The following is a 15709-nucleotide window of genomic DNA, read 5'->3' as shown; positions in this document are numbered from 1 at the left end:
TTTATCAACGATCTACGCAAAATACTCTAATGTCAAAGTGGAAGAACATTTCTAAAAAATAAATAATGAAAATAAAACACTAATATATTTTCATTAGATAAGTATTCAACCCCCTGAGTCAATACATGTTAGAATCACCTTCGACAGTGATTACAGCTGTGAGTCTTTCTGGGTAAATCTCTGAGCTTTGCTAACCTCGATTGTACAATATTTTTCGAACTCTGTCAAGTTGGTTGTTGACCATTGCTAGACAGCCATTTGCAAGTCTTGCCATAGATTTTCAAGCCGATTTAAGTCAAAACTCTAACTAGGCCACTCAGGAACATTCAATGTCGTCTTGGTAAGCAACTCCACTGTATATTTGGCCTTGCTTTTAGGTTATTGTCCTGCTGAAAGGTGGATTTGTCTCCCAATGTCTGTTGGAAAGCAGACTGAACCAGGTTTTCCTCTAGGACTATGCCTGTGCTTAGCTTGATTCCTTTTCTTTTTATCCTAAAAAAACTCTAGTCCTTGCCGATGACAAGCATACCCATAACATGATGCAGCCACCACCATGCTTGAGGAGATGAACTGGTACTCAGTGATGTGTTGTGTTGGATTTGCCCCAAACCTAATGCTTTGTTTTCAGGACAAAAAGTTAATTTCTTTGCCACATTTTTGGCAGTTTTACTTTAGTGCCTTATTGCAAACAGGATGCATGTTTTGGAATATTTGTATTCTGTACAGGCTTCCTTCTTTAAACTGTCATTTAGGCTAGTATTGTGGAGTAACTACAATGTTGTTGATCCATCCTCAGTTTTCTCCTATCACAGCCATTTAACTGTAACTGGTTTAAAGTCACCATTGGCCTCATGGTGAAATCCCTGACCGGTTCCTTTCCTCTCCGTCAACTGAGTTAGGAAGGATGCCTGTATCTTTGTAGTGACTGGGTGTATTGACACACCATCCAAAGTGTAATTAAAAACTTCACCATGCTGAAAGGGATATTCAATGTCCCTGGTCTTTGTCGTTGAATATGTGCTTGAAATTCACTGCTCGACTGACGGACCTTGAAGTTAATTGTATGTGTGGGGTACAGAGATGGGGTAGTCATTCAAAAATCATGTTAAAGCTGCAATATGTAACTTTTTAGGCAACCTGACCAAATTCACATATGAGTAATATCTGCCATTCTCATTGAACGCAAGTCTAAGAAGCGGTAGATATGTTCTATGTGCGCTATTTCTATGCCTCCCATTCTTAAGTTTTGTTTTTCCGTCTTACTTGAATTTTTGTACACCAGTTTCAAACACCTGTGTCACGCTCGTCGGGAAGAGAGGAGGACCAAGGCGCAGCGTTGAATGCGAACATATTTATTTATATAATGATCACACGAACAAAACAACAAAACGAAAACGTGACGTCCCTGGTTACATACACAAACCAACACGGAACAAGAAACCACACCCAATGAATACCTAACGGCTACCTAAGTATGACTCCCAATCAGAGACAACGAGCTACAGCCGTCTCTGATTGGGAGCCACCCTGGCCAACATAGATATACAAAACTAGAATACCCAAAGGAAACTCACACCCTGGCTCAACATACAAGTGTCCCCAGAGCCAGGGCGTGACAGTACCCCCCCCTAAAGGCACGGACTCCGGCCGCGCCAACCAAATACCACAGGGGAGGGACCGGGTGGGCACTCCACCTTGGCGGCGGATCCGGCTCCGGGCCTGATCCCCACTCCCTCTCCAACCCCCCAAAGTACCCCTGGTCCGGTCTGGCCCCGCTGGCCGGAGCTGGACTGCACACTGGTGGAGCGGATTGCTCTAGGTCCGGCGTGAAGCAGCTGACCGGTGCTGAACCAGGCACCAGTGGAACAGGCACGGGCTGTGCCGGACTGACGACGCACACCACTGACTTGGTGCGGGGAGCAGGAACGGGCCGAGCCGGGCTGACGAAGCGCACCACTGACTTGGTGCGGGGAGCAGGAACGGGCTGAGCCGGGCTGACGAAGCGCACCACTGACTTGGTGCGGGGAGCAGGAGCGGGCCGAGCCGGGCTGACGAAGCGCACCACTGACTTGGTGCGGGGAGCAGGAGCGGACCGAGCTGGGCTGACGAAACGCACCATTGGCTTGGTGCGGGGAGCAGGAACAGGCCGAGCCGGGCTGACGAAGCGCACCACTGACTTGGTGCGGGGAGCAGGAACGGGCCGAGCCGGGCTGACGACGCGCACCATTGGCCTGGTGCGGGGAGCAGGAACAGGCCGGACCGTACTGGGGACACACACCACTGGTCCTACGCAGGGATCTGGAATGGGCCGGACCGGACTGGTAACACACCCCAGTACCTCTCGCCGTGCCTCTACACCTTCCATCCCCTCTTCGACCAGTGGCCCCCGTAACCTGGCGGCCTCCTCTGCCAACCCGCTGGGCCGCTCTGCCGCGGTCTCCTGCTGGCCCGTCGTCCACGGCGTGAGCCCCCCCCTAAAAAAATTCTGGGCGTCTCTCCTACCCGTGGACCAGGTCTCCATGTCCCTCGCCAGACTTTCGCCCTTCTGCTTCCAAGTCCGGCCCTTCTCTTCCTCACCCGGCTTGACCCAGTCGAGGAGGCGAAGGAGATCTGCTAGAGATCTCCCTGGCGATGGCTCCTGGACACGCTGCTTGGTCCAGTCTTGGTGGTTTCTTCTGTCACGCTCGTCGGGAAGAGAGGAGGACCAAGGCGCAGCGTTGAATGCGAACATATTTATTTATATAATGATCACACGAACAAAACAACAAAACGAAAACGTGACGTCCCTGGTTACATACACAAACCAACACGGAACAAGAAACCACACCCAATGAATGCCTAACGGCTACCTAAGTATGACTCCCAATCAGAGACAACGAGCTACAGCCGTCTCTGATTGGGAGCCACCCTGGCCAACATAGATATACAAAACTAGAATACCCAAAGGAAACTCACACCCTGGCTCAACATACAAGTGTCCCCAGAGCCAGGGCGTGACAACCTGAATATACAATATTTTTTGTTATGGAAAATATATTTCACAGCAGTTTAGATAGTAAAATGACTGCTTGTTTTGTCACATAAACTGAAATTAGGCTAACTATTACAATTATAGCAACCAGGAAATAGCGCAGCGATTTCTGCATTTCGCACTTTTAAACACTATTGTTGCACAGACTTAGTCTAAGCAACTTATTATCTTACTTGTTAAGAAAATGTTTACTCCTGAAGTTATTTAGCTTGCCATAACAAAAGGGGTTGAATACTTATTGACTGTAAGGGTTGGGGTGAGGTGTGACCCAGGTGCGGTGCAGGATATACAGTAGGCAGAGATGGTGAAACAAATAAAATAAAATTGTATTGGCCACATGCGCCGAATACAACAGGTGCAGACATTACAGTGAAATGCTTAGTTACAGCCCTTAACCAACAGTGCATTTATTTGTAATAAAAAAGTAAAATAAAACAACAACAAAAAAGTGTTGAGGAAAAAAAGAGCAGAAGTAAAATAAAATAACAGTAGGGAGGCTATATATACAGGGGGGTACCGGTGCAGAGTCAATGTGCGGGGGCACCGGCTAGTTGAGGTAGCTGAAGTAATATGTACAGTGGGGAGAACAAGTATTTGATACACTGCCGATTATGTAGGTTTTCCTACTTACAAAGCATGTAGAGGTCTGTAATTTTTATCATAGGTACACTTCAACTGTGAGAGACGGAATCTAAAACAAAAATCCAGAAAATCACATTGTATGATTTTTAAGTAATTAATTTGCATTTTATTGCATTACATAAGTATTTGATACATCAGAAAAGCAGAACTTAATATTTGGTACAGAAACCTTTGTTTGCAATTACAGAGATCATACGTTTCCTGTAGGTCTTGACCAGGTGTGCACACACTGCAGCAGGGATTTTGGCTCACTCCTCCATACAGACCTTCTCCAGATCCTTCAGGTTTCGGGGCTGTCGCTGGACAATACGGACTTTCAGCTCCCTCCAAAGATGTTCTATTGGGTTCAGGTCTGGAGACTGGCTAGGCCACTCCAGGACCTTGAGATGCTTCTTACGGAGCCACTCCTTAGTTGCCCTGGCTGTGTGTTTCGGGTCGTTGTCATGCTGGAAGACCCAGCCACGACCCATCTTCAATGCTCTTACTGAGGGAAGGAGGTTGTTGGCCAAGATTTCGCGATACATGGCCCCATCCATCCTCCCCTCAATACGGTGCAGTCGTCCTGTCCCCTTTGCAGAAAAGCATCCCCAAAGAATGATGTTTCCACCTCCATGCTTCACGGTTGGGATGGTGTTCTTGGGGATGCTTTTCCTTCTTCTTCCTCCAAACACGGCGAGTGGAGTTTAGACCAAAAAGCTATATTTTTGTCTCATCAGACCACATGACCTTCTCCCATTCCTCCTCTGGATCATCCAGATGGTCATTGGCAAACTTCAGACGGGCCTGGACATGCGCTGGCTTGAGCAGGGGGACCTTGCATGCACTGCAGGATTTTAATCCATGACGGCGTAGTGTGTTACTAATGGTTTTCTTTGAGACTGTGGTCCCAGCTCTCTTCAGGTCATTGACCAGGTCCTGCCGTGTAGTTCTGGGCTGATCCCTCACCTTCCTCATGATCATTGATGCCCCACGAGGTGAGATCTTGCATGGAGCCCCAGACCGAGGGTGATTGACTGTCATCTTGAACTTCTTCCATTTTCTAATAATTGCGCCAACAGTTGTTGCCTTCTCACCAAGCTGCTTGCCTATTGTCCTGTAGCCCATCCCAGCCTTGTGTAGGTCTACAATTTTATCCCTGATGTCCTTCCACAGCTCTCTGGTCTTGGCCATTGTGGAGAGGTTGGAGTCTGTTTGATTGAGTGTGTGGACAGGTGTCTTTTATACAGGTAACGAGTTCAAACAGGTTTATTTATTTTTATTTCACCTTTATTAGGTGCAGTTAATACAGGTAATGAGTGGAGAACAGGAGGGCTTCTTAAAGAAAAACTAACAGGTCTGTGAGAGCCAGAATTCTTACTGGTTGGTAGGTGATCAAATACATACAGTGGGGGAAAAAAGTATTTAGTCAGCCACCAATTGTGCAAGTTCTCCCACTTAAAAAGATGAGAGAGGCCTGTAATTTTCATCATAGGTACACGTCAACTATGACAGACAAATTGAGAGAAAAAAAATCCCGAAAATCACATTGTAGGATTTTTAATGAATTTATTTGCAAATTATGGTGGAAAATAAGTATTGGTCACCTACAAACAAGCAAGATTTCTGGCTCTCACAGACCTGTAACTTCTTCTTTAAGAGGCTCCTCTGTCCTCCACTCGTTACCTGTATTAATGGCACCTGTTTGAACTTGTTATCAGTATAAAAGACACCTGTCCACAACCTCAAACAGTCACACTCCAAACTCCACTATGGCCAAGACCAAAGAGCTGTCAAAGGACACCAGAAACAAAATTGTAGACCTGCACCAGGCTGGGAAGACTGAATCTGCAATAGGTAAGCAGCTTGGTTTGAAGAAATCAACTGTGGCAGCAATTATTAGGAAATGGAAGACATACAAGACCACTGATAATCTCCCTCGATCTGGGGCTCCACGCAAGATCTCACCCCGTAGGGTCAAAATGATCACAAGAACGGTGAGCAAAAATCCCAGAACCACACGGGGGGACTTAGTGAATGACCTGCAGAGAGCTGGGACCAAAGTAACAAAGCCTACCATCAGTAACACACTACGCCGCCAGGGACTCAAATCCTGCAGTGCCAGACGTGTCCCCCTGCTTAAGCCAGTACATGTCCAGGCCCGTCTGAAGTTTGCTAGAGTGCATTTGGATGATCCAGAAGAGGATTGAGAGAATGTCATATGGTCAGATGAAACCAAAATAGAACTTTTTGGTAAAAACTCAACTCGTCGTGTTTGGAGGACAAAGAATGCTGAGTTGCATCCAAAGAACACCATACCTACTGTGAAGCATGGGGGTGGAAACATCATGCTTTGGGGCTGTTTTTCTGCAAAGGACCAGGACGACTGATCCGTGTAAAGGAAAGAATGAATGGGGCCATGTATCGTGAGATTTTGAGTGAAAACCTCCTTCCATCAGCAAGGGCATTGAAGATGAAACGTGGCTGGGTCTTTCAGCATGACAATGATCCCAAACACACCGCCCGGGCAACGAAGGAGTGGCTTCGTAAGAAGCATTTCAAGGTCCTGGAGTGGCCTAGCCAGTCTCCAGATCTCAACCCCATAGAAAATCTTTGGAGGGAGTTGAAAGTCCGTGTTGCCCAGCGACAGCCCCAAAACATCACTGCTCTAGAGGAGATCTGCATGGAGGAATGGGCCAAAATACCAGCAACAGTGTGTGAAAACCTTGTGAAGACTTACAGAAAACGTTTGACCTGTCTCATTGCCAACAAAGGGTATATAACAAAGTATTGAGAAACTTTTGTTATTGACCAAATACTTGTTTTCCACCATATTTTGCAAATAAATTCATTAAAAATCCTACAATGTGATTTTCTGGATTTTTTTTCTCTCATTTTGTCTGTCATAGTTGACGTGTACCTATGATGAAAATTACAGGCCTCTCTCATCTTTTTAAGTGGGAGAACTTGCACAATTGGTGGCTGACTAAATACTTTTTTTCCCCACTGTATGTCATGCAATAAAATGCAAATGAATTACTTAAAAATCATACAATGTGATTTTCTGGATTTTTGTTTTATATTCCGTCTCTCACAGTTGAAGTGTACCTACGATAAAAATTACAGACCTCTACATGCTTTGTAAGTAGGAAAACCTGCAAAATCAGCAGTGTATCAAATACTTGTTCTCCCCACTGTGTGTATATATATATATAGCACAATAACTGTTAATTGGGGGCTTCATGAAATGGGTTTCCATGGTCCAGCAGCCACACACAAGCCTAAGATCACCATGCCAAGCGTCGGCAGGAGTGGTATAAAGCTCGCCGCCATTGGACTCTGGAGCAGTGGAAATGCATTCTCTGGAGTGATGAATCACGCTTCACCATCTGGCAGTCCGACGGACGAATCTGGGTTTGGCGGATGCCAGGAAAACGCTACATGCCCGAATGCATAGTGCCAACTGTAAAGTTTGGTGGAGGAGAAATAATGGTCTGGGGCTCTTTTTCATGGTTCGGGCTAGGCCCCTTAGTTCCAGTGAAGGGAAATCTTAACACTACAGCATACAATGACATGCTAGATGATTCTGTGCTTCCAACTTTGTGGCAACAGTTTGGGGGAGGCCTTTTCCTGTTTCAGCATGACAATTCCCCTGTGCACAAAGCGAGGTCCATACAAAAATGGTTTGTCGAGATTGGTGTGGAACAACTTGACTGGCCTGCACAGAGCCCTGACCTCAACCCCATCAAACACCTTTGGGATGAATTGGAAGTCTGACTGCGAGCAAGGCCTAAAAGCCATACATCAGTGCCCGACCTCACTAATGCTCTTGTGGCTGAATGGAAGCAAGTCCATGCAGCAATGTTCCAAGAAACCACAAGTTTTATATATATACACAAACATACACAAACATTTTTGAATATTTTAGGGAGTACTTATGTTACTCTCCCCATTACAACAAATAAATACTTAAATTGATGTAATATTGTCCTCAAAACATTACATTAAAATACTGTAAATATCTACTCATTCCTATGGAGGACTACTGCTTATGAGGAGTGCAAAATTTGCACCAAGATGGCGTAGCAGTGCGGTCGTGTTCTTTGTTGTGTGTCCGTGTAAATAGCCAGTTTTTTTGTATTTTTTTGTATTTTTCGTACATATTTCCTATCACACTTTTCATCCTTCTACTAAATATACTTTCCTGCAACCCGCCTCACTCAACGTGGAACGGATTCTATTATTTACTCACCTTTATCTAGAATCTCCAGTTGAAACTAGCTAGCCAGCTAACTAGCTACTTGCTATTAGCCACCGTTAGCGGTTTTCACCCAGAACATCAGATTTTCTGCCGGAATAACTGAATCACTGGACCCTAACACCGGATCGCAACCGAATGGATGTTGCTGTAGGCTAATCACCACTGCCCCCGAAGCAAGCACCAGTTAGCCTTGAGCCAGGCCCATATCCTGGCTATCTACCTCTTTGTCTACCGGACGGGAGTAGCCAGCTAACTAGCTACTTGCTATTAGCCACCGTTAGCGGTTTTTCACCATTGTCTGTGGCCTGCACTACCTACCAGCCAGCTCTAGCCTGGACTATTATCGGCCAGTCTGCACTGTCTGCACAGCGCGTTATCGACCCAGAACATATCAGATTTTCTGCCGGAATCACTAAATCACTGGACCTTTAACACCTGATCATCGCAACTTGCTAGCTGCAACCAAATGAATGATGTTGTTGGCTAATCAGCCTGGAGCTAGCCTCAAGTCAGGCACATCTCCCGGCTATCTACCTCTCTGTCAACCGGACGGGACCTCCTAGAGTCGACACAGAGCCCCGCCGATCCATCACGACTGGTCTGCCGACGTAATCGTCTGTGGTTTCAACAGGCTTCCCGTTGCGACGACCACGAAGATCCATCTTCTAGCCCCGGCCCGCTAGCAAACGCAAACAACAGCCGTGCTTCCTGCTCGCTGTGCTTTAGCACCAATTCGAACTGCTCTCGGACTCACATATTGCTGTTCACTGGACCTTATGATCACTCAGCTGCACAGCTGATGCCTGCTGGACTGTTCCTTTACACGGTACCCTGTCCTGTTTATCTGTTTAGCCTCAGCCCAAACTTTCATCGCCATTACCAGTTGTTGTCTTAGCTCTCTCAAATAACACCTGTGATTGCTTTATGCCTCTCTCCCATGTCAAGATGCCTTGCCTATTGCTGTTCCAGTTAGTTCTTATTATACAATTTCAATATAGAACCCCAAGTCATTCTCAAACTGCCTCAAATAGCTCCTTTGTTCCACCCCCCATACACGCCGAGACTGGCTCAATCGGTGCCTCCAGTGATGCTATCTCTTTCATTGTTACCCAACGCTTAGGTTTACCTCCACTGTACTCATATCCTTCCATATCCTTGTCTGTACATAATGCCCTGAATCTATTCTACAACGCCCGGAAATCTGCCCCCTTTATTCTCTGTACCCAACGCACTAAAAGACCCGTTCTTAAAGCCTTTAGCCGTATCCTTATTCTAGTCCTCCTCTGTTCCTCTGGTGATGTAGAGGCTAACCCAGGCCCTGTATCACTCCTACTCCCCAGGAGTTATCATTTGTTGACTTCTGTAACCGTAAAATCCTTGGTTTTCTGCACGTTAACATCAGAAGCCTCCTTCCTAAGTTTGAGTTATTCACTGCGTTAGCACACTCCGCCAACCCTGATGTTCTAGCAGTGTCTGAATCCTGGCTTAGGAAGGCCACCAAAAATTCAGAAATGTCCACCCCCAACTACAACATTTTCCGTTTAGATAGAACTGCCAAAGGGGGTGGAGTTCCAATCTACTGTAGAGAGAGCCTGCAGAGCTCTATCATACTATCCAGGTCTGTGCCCATACAGTTTGAGCTCCTACTTCTAAAAATCCACCTTTCCAGAAATAAGTATCTCACTGTTGCCGCTTGCTACAGACCCCCCTCAGCCCCCAGCTGTGCCCTGGACACCATATGTGAATTGATTGCCTCCCATCTATCCTCAGAGTTCGTACTGCTTGGTGACCTAAACTGGGATATGCTTAACATCCCGGCAATCCTACATTCCAAACTAGATGTCACACAAATTATCAAGGAACCCAGGTACAACCCTAAATCCGTAAACATGGGCACCCTCATAGATATCATCCTAACTAACTTACCCTCTAAATACACCTCCGCTGTCTTCAACCAGGATCTCAGCGATCACTGCCTTATTGCCTGCGTCCGTAACGGGACCGCGGTCAAACGACCACCCCTCATCACTGTCAAATGCTCCCTAAAACACTTTAGTGAGCAGGCCTTCCTAATTGACCTGGCCCAGGTATCCTGGATGGATATCGATGTCATTCCGTCAGTAGAGGATGCCTGGTTGTTCTTTAAAAGGGCTTTCCTCTCAATCTTAAATAAGCATGCCCCATTCAAAAAATTCAGAACTAAGAACAGATATAGCCCCTGGTTCTCCTCAGACTTGACTGCCCTTGACCAGCACAAAAACATCCTGTGGCGTACTGCATTAGCATCGAATAGCCCCCGCGATATGCAACTTTTCAGGGAAGTTAGGAACCAATATACACAAGCAGTTAGGAAAGCAAAGGCTAGCTTTTTCAAACAATTTGCATCCTGTAGCATTAACTCCAAAAAGTTTTGGGACACTATAAAGTCCATGGAGAATAAGAGCACCTCCTCCCAGCTGCCCACTGCACTGAGGCTAGGAAACACTATCACCACCGATAAATCTACAATAATCGAGAATTTCAACAAGCATTTTGCTACGGCTGGCCATGCTTTCCACCTGGCTACCACTACCCCGGCCACCAGCTCTGCACCCTCCGCTGCAACTTGCCCATGCCCCCCCGCTTCTCCTTCACACAAATTCAGACAGCTGATGTTCTGAAAGAGCTGCAAAATCTGGACCCCTACAAATCATCTGGGCTAGACAATCTGGACCCTTTCTTTCTAAAAATACCCACCGAAATTGTCGCAACCCCTATTACTAGCCTGTTCAACCTCTCTTTCGTAACGTCTGAGATCCCCAGAGATTGGAAAGCTGCCGCGGTCATCCCCCTCTTCAAAGGGGGTAACACTCTAGATCCAAACTGTTACAGACCTATATCCATCCTGCCCTGCCTTTCGAAAGTTTTTGAAAGCCAAGTTAACAAACAGATCACCGACCATTTTGAATCCCACCATACCTTCTCCGCTATGCAATCCGGTTTCCGAGCTGGTCATGGGTGCACCTCAGCCACGCTCAAGGTCCTAAACGATATTATAACCGCGATTGATAATAGACAGTACTGTGCAGCCGTCTTCATCGACCTGGCCAAGGCTTTCGACTCTGTCAACCACCGCATTCTTATTGGCAGACTAAATAGCCTTGGTTTCTCAAATGACTGCCTCGCCTGGTTCACCAACTACTTCTCAGATAGAGTTCAATGTGTCAAATCGGAGGGCCTGTTGTCTGGACCTATGGCAGTCTCTATGGGGGTGCCACAGGGTTCAATTCTTGGGCCGACTCTTTTCTCCGTGTATATCAATGATGTCGCTCTTGCTGCTGGTGACTCTCAGATCCACCTCTACGCAGACGACACCATTTTGTATACATCTGGCCCTTCATTGGACACTGTGTTAACAAACCTCCAAACGAGCTTCAATGCCATATAACACTCCAACTGCTCTTAAACACTAGTAAAACTAAATGCATGCTCTTCAATCGAACGCTGCTGGCACCCGCCCACCCGACTAGAATCACTACTCTCGGCGGGTCTGACCTAGAGTATGTGGACAACTACAAATACCTAGGTGTCTGGTTAGACTGTAAACTCTCCTTCCAGACTCACATTAAGCATCTCCAATCCAAAGTTAAATCTAGAATCGGCTTCCTATTTCGCAACAAAGCCTCCTTCACTCATGCTGCCAAACATGCCCTCGTAAAACGGACTATCCTACTGATCCTTGACTTCGGCGATGTCATTTACAAAATAGCCTCCAACACTCTACTCAGCAAATTGGATGTAGTCTATCACAGTGCCATCCGTTTTGTCACCAAAGCCCCATATACAACCCATCATTGTGACCTGTACGCTCTTGTTGGCTGGTCCTCAATACATATTCGTTGCCAAACCCACTGGCTCCAGGCCATCTATAAATCACTGCTAGGCAAATCTCCGCCTTATCTTAGCTCATTGGTCACCATAGCAACACCCACCCGTAGTATGCGGTCCAGCAGGTATATCTCACTGGTCATCCCCAAAGCCAACACCTCCTTTGGCCGCCATTCCTTCCAGTTCTCTGCTGCCAATGACTGGAACGAACTGCAAAAATCTCTGAAGCTGGAGACTCTTATCTCCCTCACTAACTTTAAGCATCAGTTGTCAGAGCACCTTACCGATCACTGCACCTGTACACAGCCCTTCTGAAATTAGCCCACTCAACTACCTCATCCCCTTATTATTTATTTTGCTCATTTGCACCCCAGTATCTCTATTTGCACATCATCTCTTGCACATCTATCATTCCAGTGTTAATACTAATTGTAATTATTTTGCACTATGGCCAATTTATTGCCTTACCTCCATAACTTGCTACATTTGCACACACTGTATATATAATTTCTGTGGTATTTTTGACTTTATGTTTTGTTTTACCCCATATGTAACTCTGTGTTGTTGTTTTTATCGCACTGCTTTGCTTTATCTTGGCCAGGTCGCAGTTGTAAATGAGAACTTGTTCTCAACTGGCTTACCTGGTTAAACAAAGGTGAAAAAAAAGAAGAAAAAAAAGAAAACGTAATAAATGTTTTACTCTCTCTCATAACTCCATAGGTCGGAATAATTGTCACTAATTGACAATGAGGAGCGCTACATCCTTCGTGAGGGACAACATGTTTACTTTAGACGTGTTCGATTGTGTGATTGAGGTAGCATAATATTTGACATGTTATATCTTGTCATTGGATTACTGTATTAGGAGGAGCACTTGTGAGATCTCTATCACTTGCTTTGACAATGTAAATATGTTTCCCATGCCAATAAAGCCCCTTGGAATTGAATATATCCACAAGGTGTCGCCCAATACAAATGACTGACTCTGAATTAGTTTATGAACTGGCAATTGGTCTGAAGAAATGTTTGGATTAAGCTATGGAATTAAAATGTCATTGCATTAATAACTTTGCTTATCCTCCAGAGTCAACATAAAAATGTCCTCAGAGGTATTATCAGCACAATAAAACAAAAGGTTCAATTGAGGGGAAATAATTTGAAACACGAGAATAAGAAAATAAAGGGTACTCATCCATAGTCAAGTGAGTGTATGTCACAATCATCATAGGGTACAGCATATTTGATCAAGGGACAGCCAACACAGCTGTTTAGAACCATGGGCTATTTAAAGTCTGTGTGATCAAGGGACAGCCAACACAGCTGTTTAGAACCATGGGCTATTAAAAGTCTGTGTATAATTGCGCACCGTTGTTCAGTTCTCTTATGTTTGAAATCGACAAAAGGCATATTGAGAATCGGAAGTGTTTGCAAATGTGGTTAATCAGCCTATAAAAACAATGTGGCACAGGCTTTAGTTGGGCCACAAGATGGAGCAAGTATATAAATAACCACGTAATTAAAGGCGCTGACGGGTCCACACCGGACCCGCTATTCGTTCCAGTTGAATCCCACATTGTTCTTAACAGTATTTCCCCTTATAGTGAGGTGTTTTTGGGTGCCCAAAAACCTAGAGATTCTTTGCAGTTTTAAAGCTAATTTCCTGATTCTACACATTTTGCCATGACTTATGCCATGTTAAAATGATATCTGAGTGAGAGTGGCTAACAAAATGATGGGGGCCCCTGGAGGTCAGGGCCCCTGGAAACGTGCCCTTCATGCCCAGATGGTAATTCGGCCATGATTACTACAAGTTTAGATAGCTGGCTAGACTAATTTACCAATCTAAAAAATGTAATTGAGTGACTGTCATTGACTGACATAACAAAAGGAAAACTGCTGATACACAACCAAATTGTTGAGACATGTAGTCAGGCCATGCCTATATGTCACTCCATGTGCAGTACTAACCAATAATGTGGGGTGCAATTCAAAGAGAATGCGTTGATTACCCAATACACTCCATGCTGTAATTGTTAAATGATGCTGCTGTTTTGATTGTCGAGTGAAACTAGAGTTTACCACACACAAGTAATTGTCTCTTTCTCCCGGCCAGATGTTGTTCCTGATGTTGAGTGAGCCGCCCAGCACATAACACCACTGGCATTCACAAGACCTCAATGCTGGTCTCCTTTTGCATTTCATTTTGTCACTACCTCACTCTCACTTCTATCGAAGCAGTTCTCTGTCAATTGTCCTCATTATTATTCGATTGTTCATCTCTGTCAAACAAAAAAAAATCAATCAAATAATAATATCATATATACAGACATATATATACAGTGGGGGAAAAAAGTATTTAGTCAGCCACCAATTGTGCATGTTCTCCCACTTAAAAAGATGAGAGAGGCCTGTAATTTTCATCATAGGTACACGTCAACTATGACAGACAAAATGAGAATTTTTTTCTCCAGAAAATCACATTGTAGGATTTCTAATGAATTTATTTGCAAAATATGGTGGAAAATAAGTATTTGGTCAATAACAAAAGTTTCTCAATACTTTGTTATATACCCTTTGTTGGCAATGACACAGGTCAAACGTTTTCTGTAAGTCTTCACAAGGTTTTCACACACTGTTGCTGGTATTTTGGCCCATTCCTCCATGCAGATCTCCTCTAGAGCAGTGATGTTTTGGGGCTGTCGCTGGGCAACACGGACTTTCAACTCCCTCCAAAGATTTTCTATGGGGTTGAGATCTGGAGACTGGCTAGGCCACTCCAGGACCATGAAATGCTTCTTACGAAGCCACTCCTTTGTTGCCCGGGCGGTGTGTTTGGGATCATTGTCATGCTGAAAGACCCAGCCACGTTTCATCTTCAATGCCCTTGCTGATGGAAGGAGGTTTTCACTCAAAATCTCACGATACATGGCCCCATTCATTCTTTCCTTTACACGGATCAGTCGTCCTGGTCCCTTTGCAGAAAAACAGCCCCAAAGCATGATGTTTCCACCCCCATGCTTCACAGTAGGTATGGTGTTCTTTGGATGCAACTCAGCATTCTTTGTCCTCCAAACACAAGTTGAGTTTTTACCAAAAAGTTATATTTTGGTTTCATCTGACCATATGACATTCTCCCAATCCTCTTCTGGATCATCCAAATGCACTCTAGCAAACTTCAGACGGGCCTGGACATGTACTGGCTTAAGCAGGGGGACACGTCTGTCACTGCAGGATTTGAGTCCCTGGCGGCGTAGTGTGTTACTGATGGTAGGCTTTGTTACTTTGGTCCCAGCTCTCTGCAGGTCATTCACTAGGTCCCCCCGTGTGGTTCTGGGATTTTTGCTCACCGTTCTTGTGATCATTTTGACCCCACGGGGTGAGATCTTGCGTGGAGCCCCAGATCTAGGGAGATTATCAGTGGTCTTGTATGTCTTCCATTTCCTAATAATTGCTCTCACAGTTGATTTCTTCAAACCAAGCTGCTTACCTATTGCAGATTCAGTCTTCCCAGCCTGGTGCAGGTCTACAATTTTGTTTCTGGTGTCCTTTGACAGCTCTTTGGTCTTGGCCATAGTGGAGTTTGGAGTGTGACTGTTTGAGGTTGTGGACAGGTGTCTTTTATACTGATAACAAGTTCAAACAGGTGCCATTAATACAGGTAACGAGTGGAGGACAGAGGAGCCTCTTAAAGAAGAAGTTACAGGTCTGTGAGAGCCAGAACTCTTACTTGTTTGTAGGTGACCAAATACTTATTTTCCACCATAATTTGCAAATAAATTCATTAAAAATCCTACAATGTGATTTTCTGGAGAAAAAAATTCTCAATTTGTCTGTCATAGTTGACGTCTTTTTAAGTGGGAGAACTTGCACAATTGGTGGCTGACTAAATACTTTTTTCCCCCACTGTATATATATATATATATATAAGACTT

This window comes from Coregonus lavaretus (genome assembly GCF_964263955.1).
Source record: "Coregonus lavaretus genome assembly, chromosome: 4".
NCBI classification, from domain to species: Eukaryota; Metazoa; Chordata; class Actinopteri; order Salmoniformes; family Salmonidae; genus Coregonus; species Coregonus lavaretus.
This window is presented reverse-complemented; position numbering follows the sequence as displayed.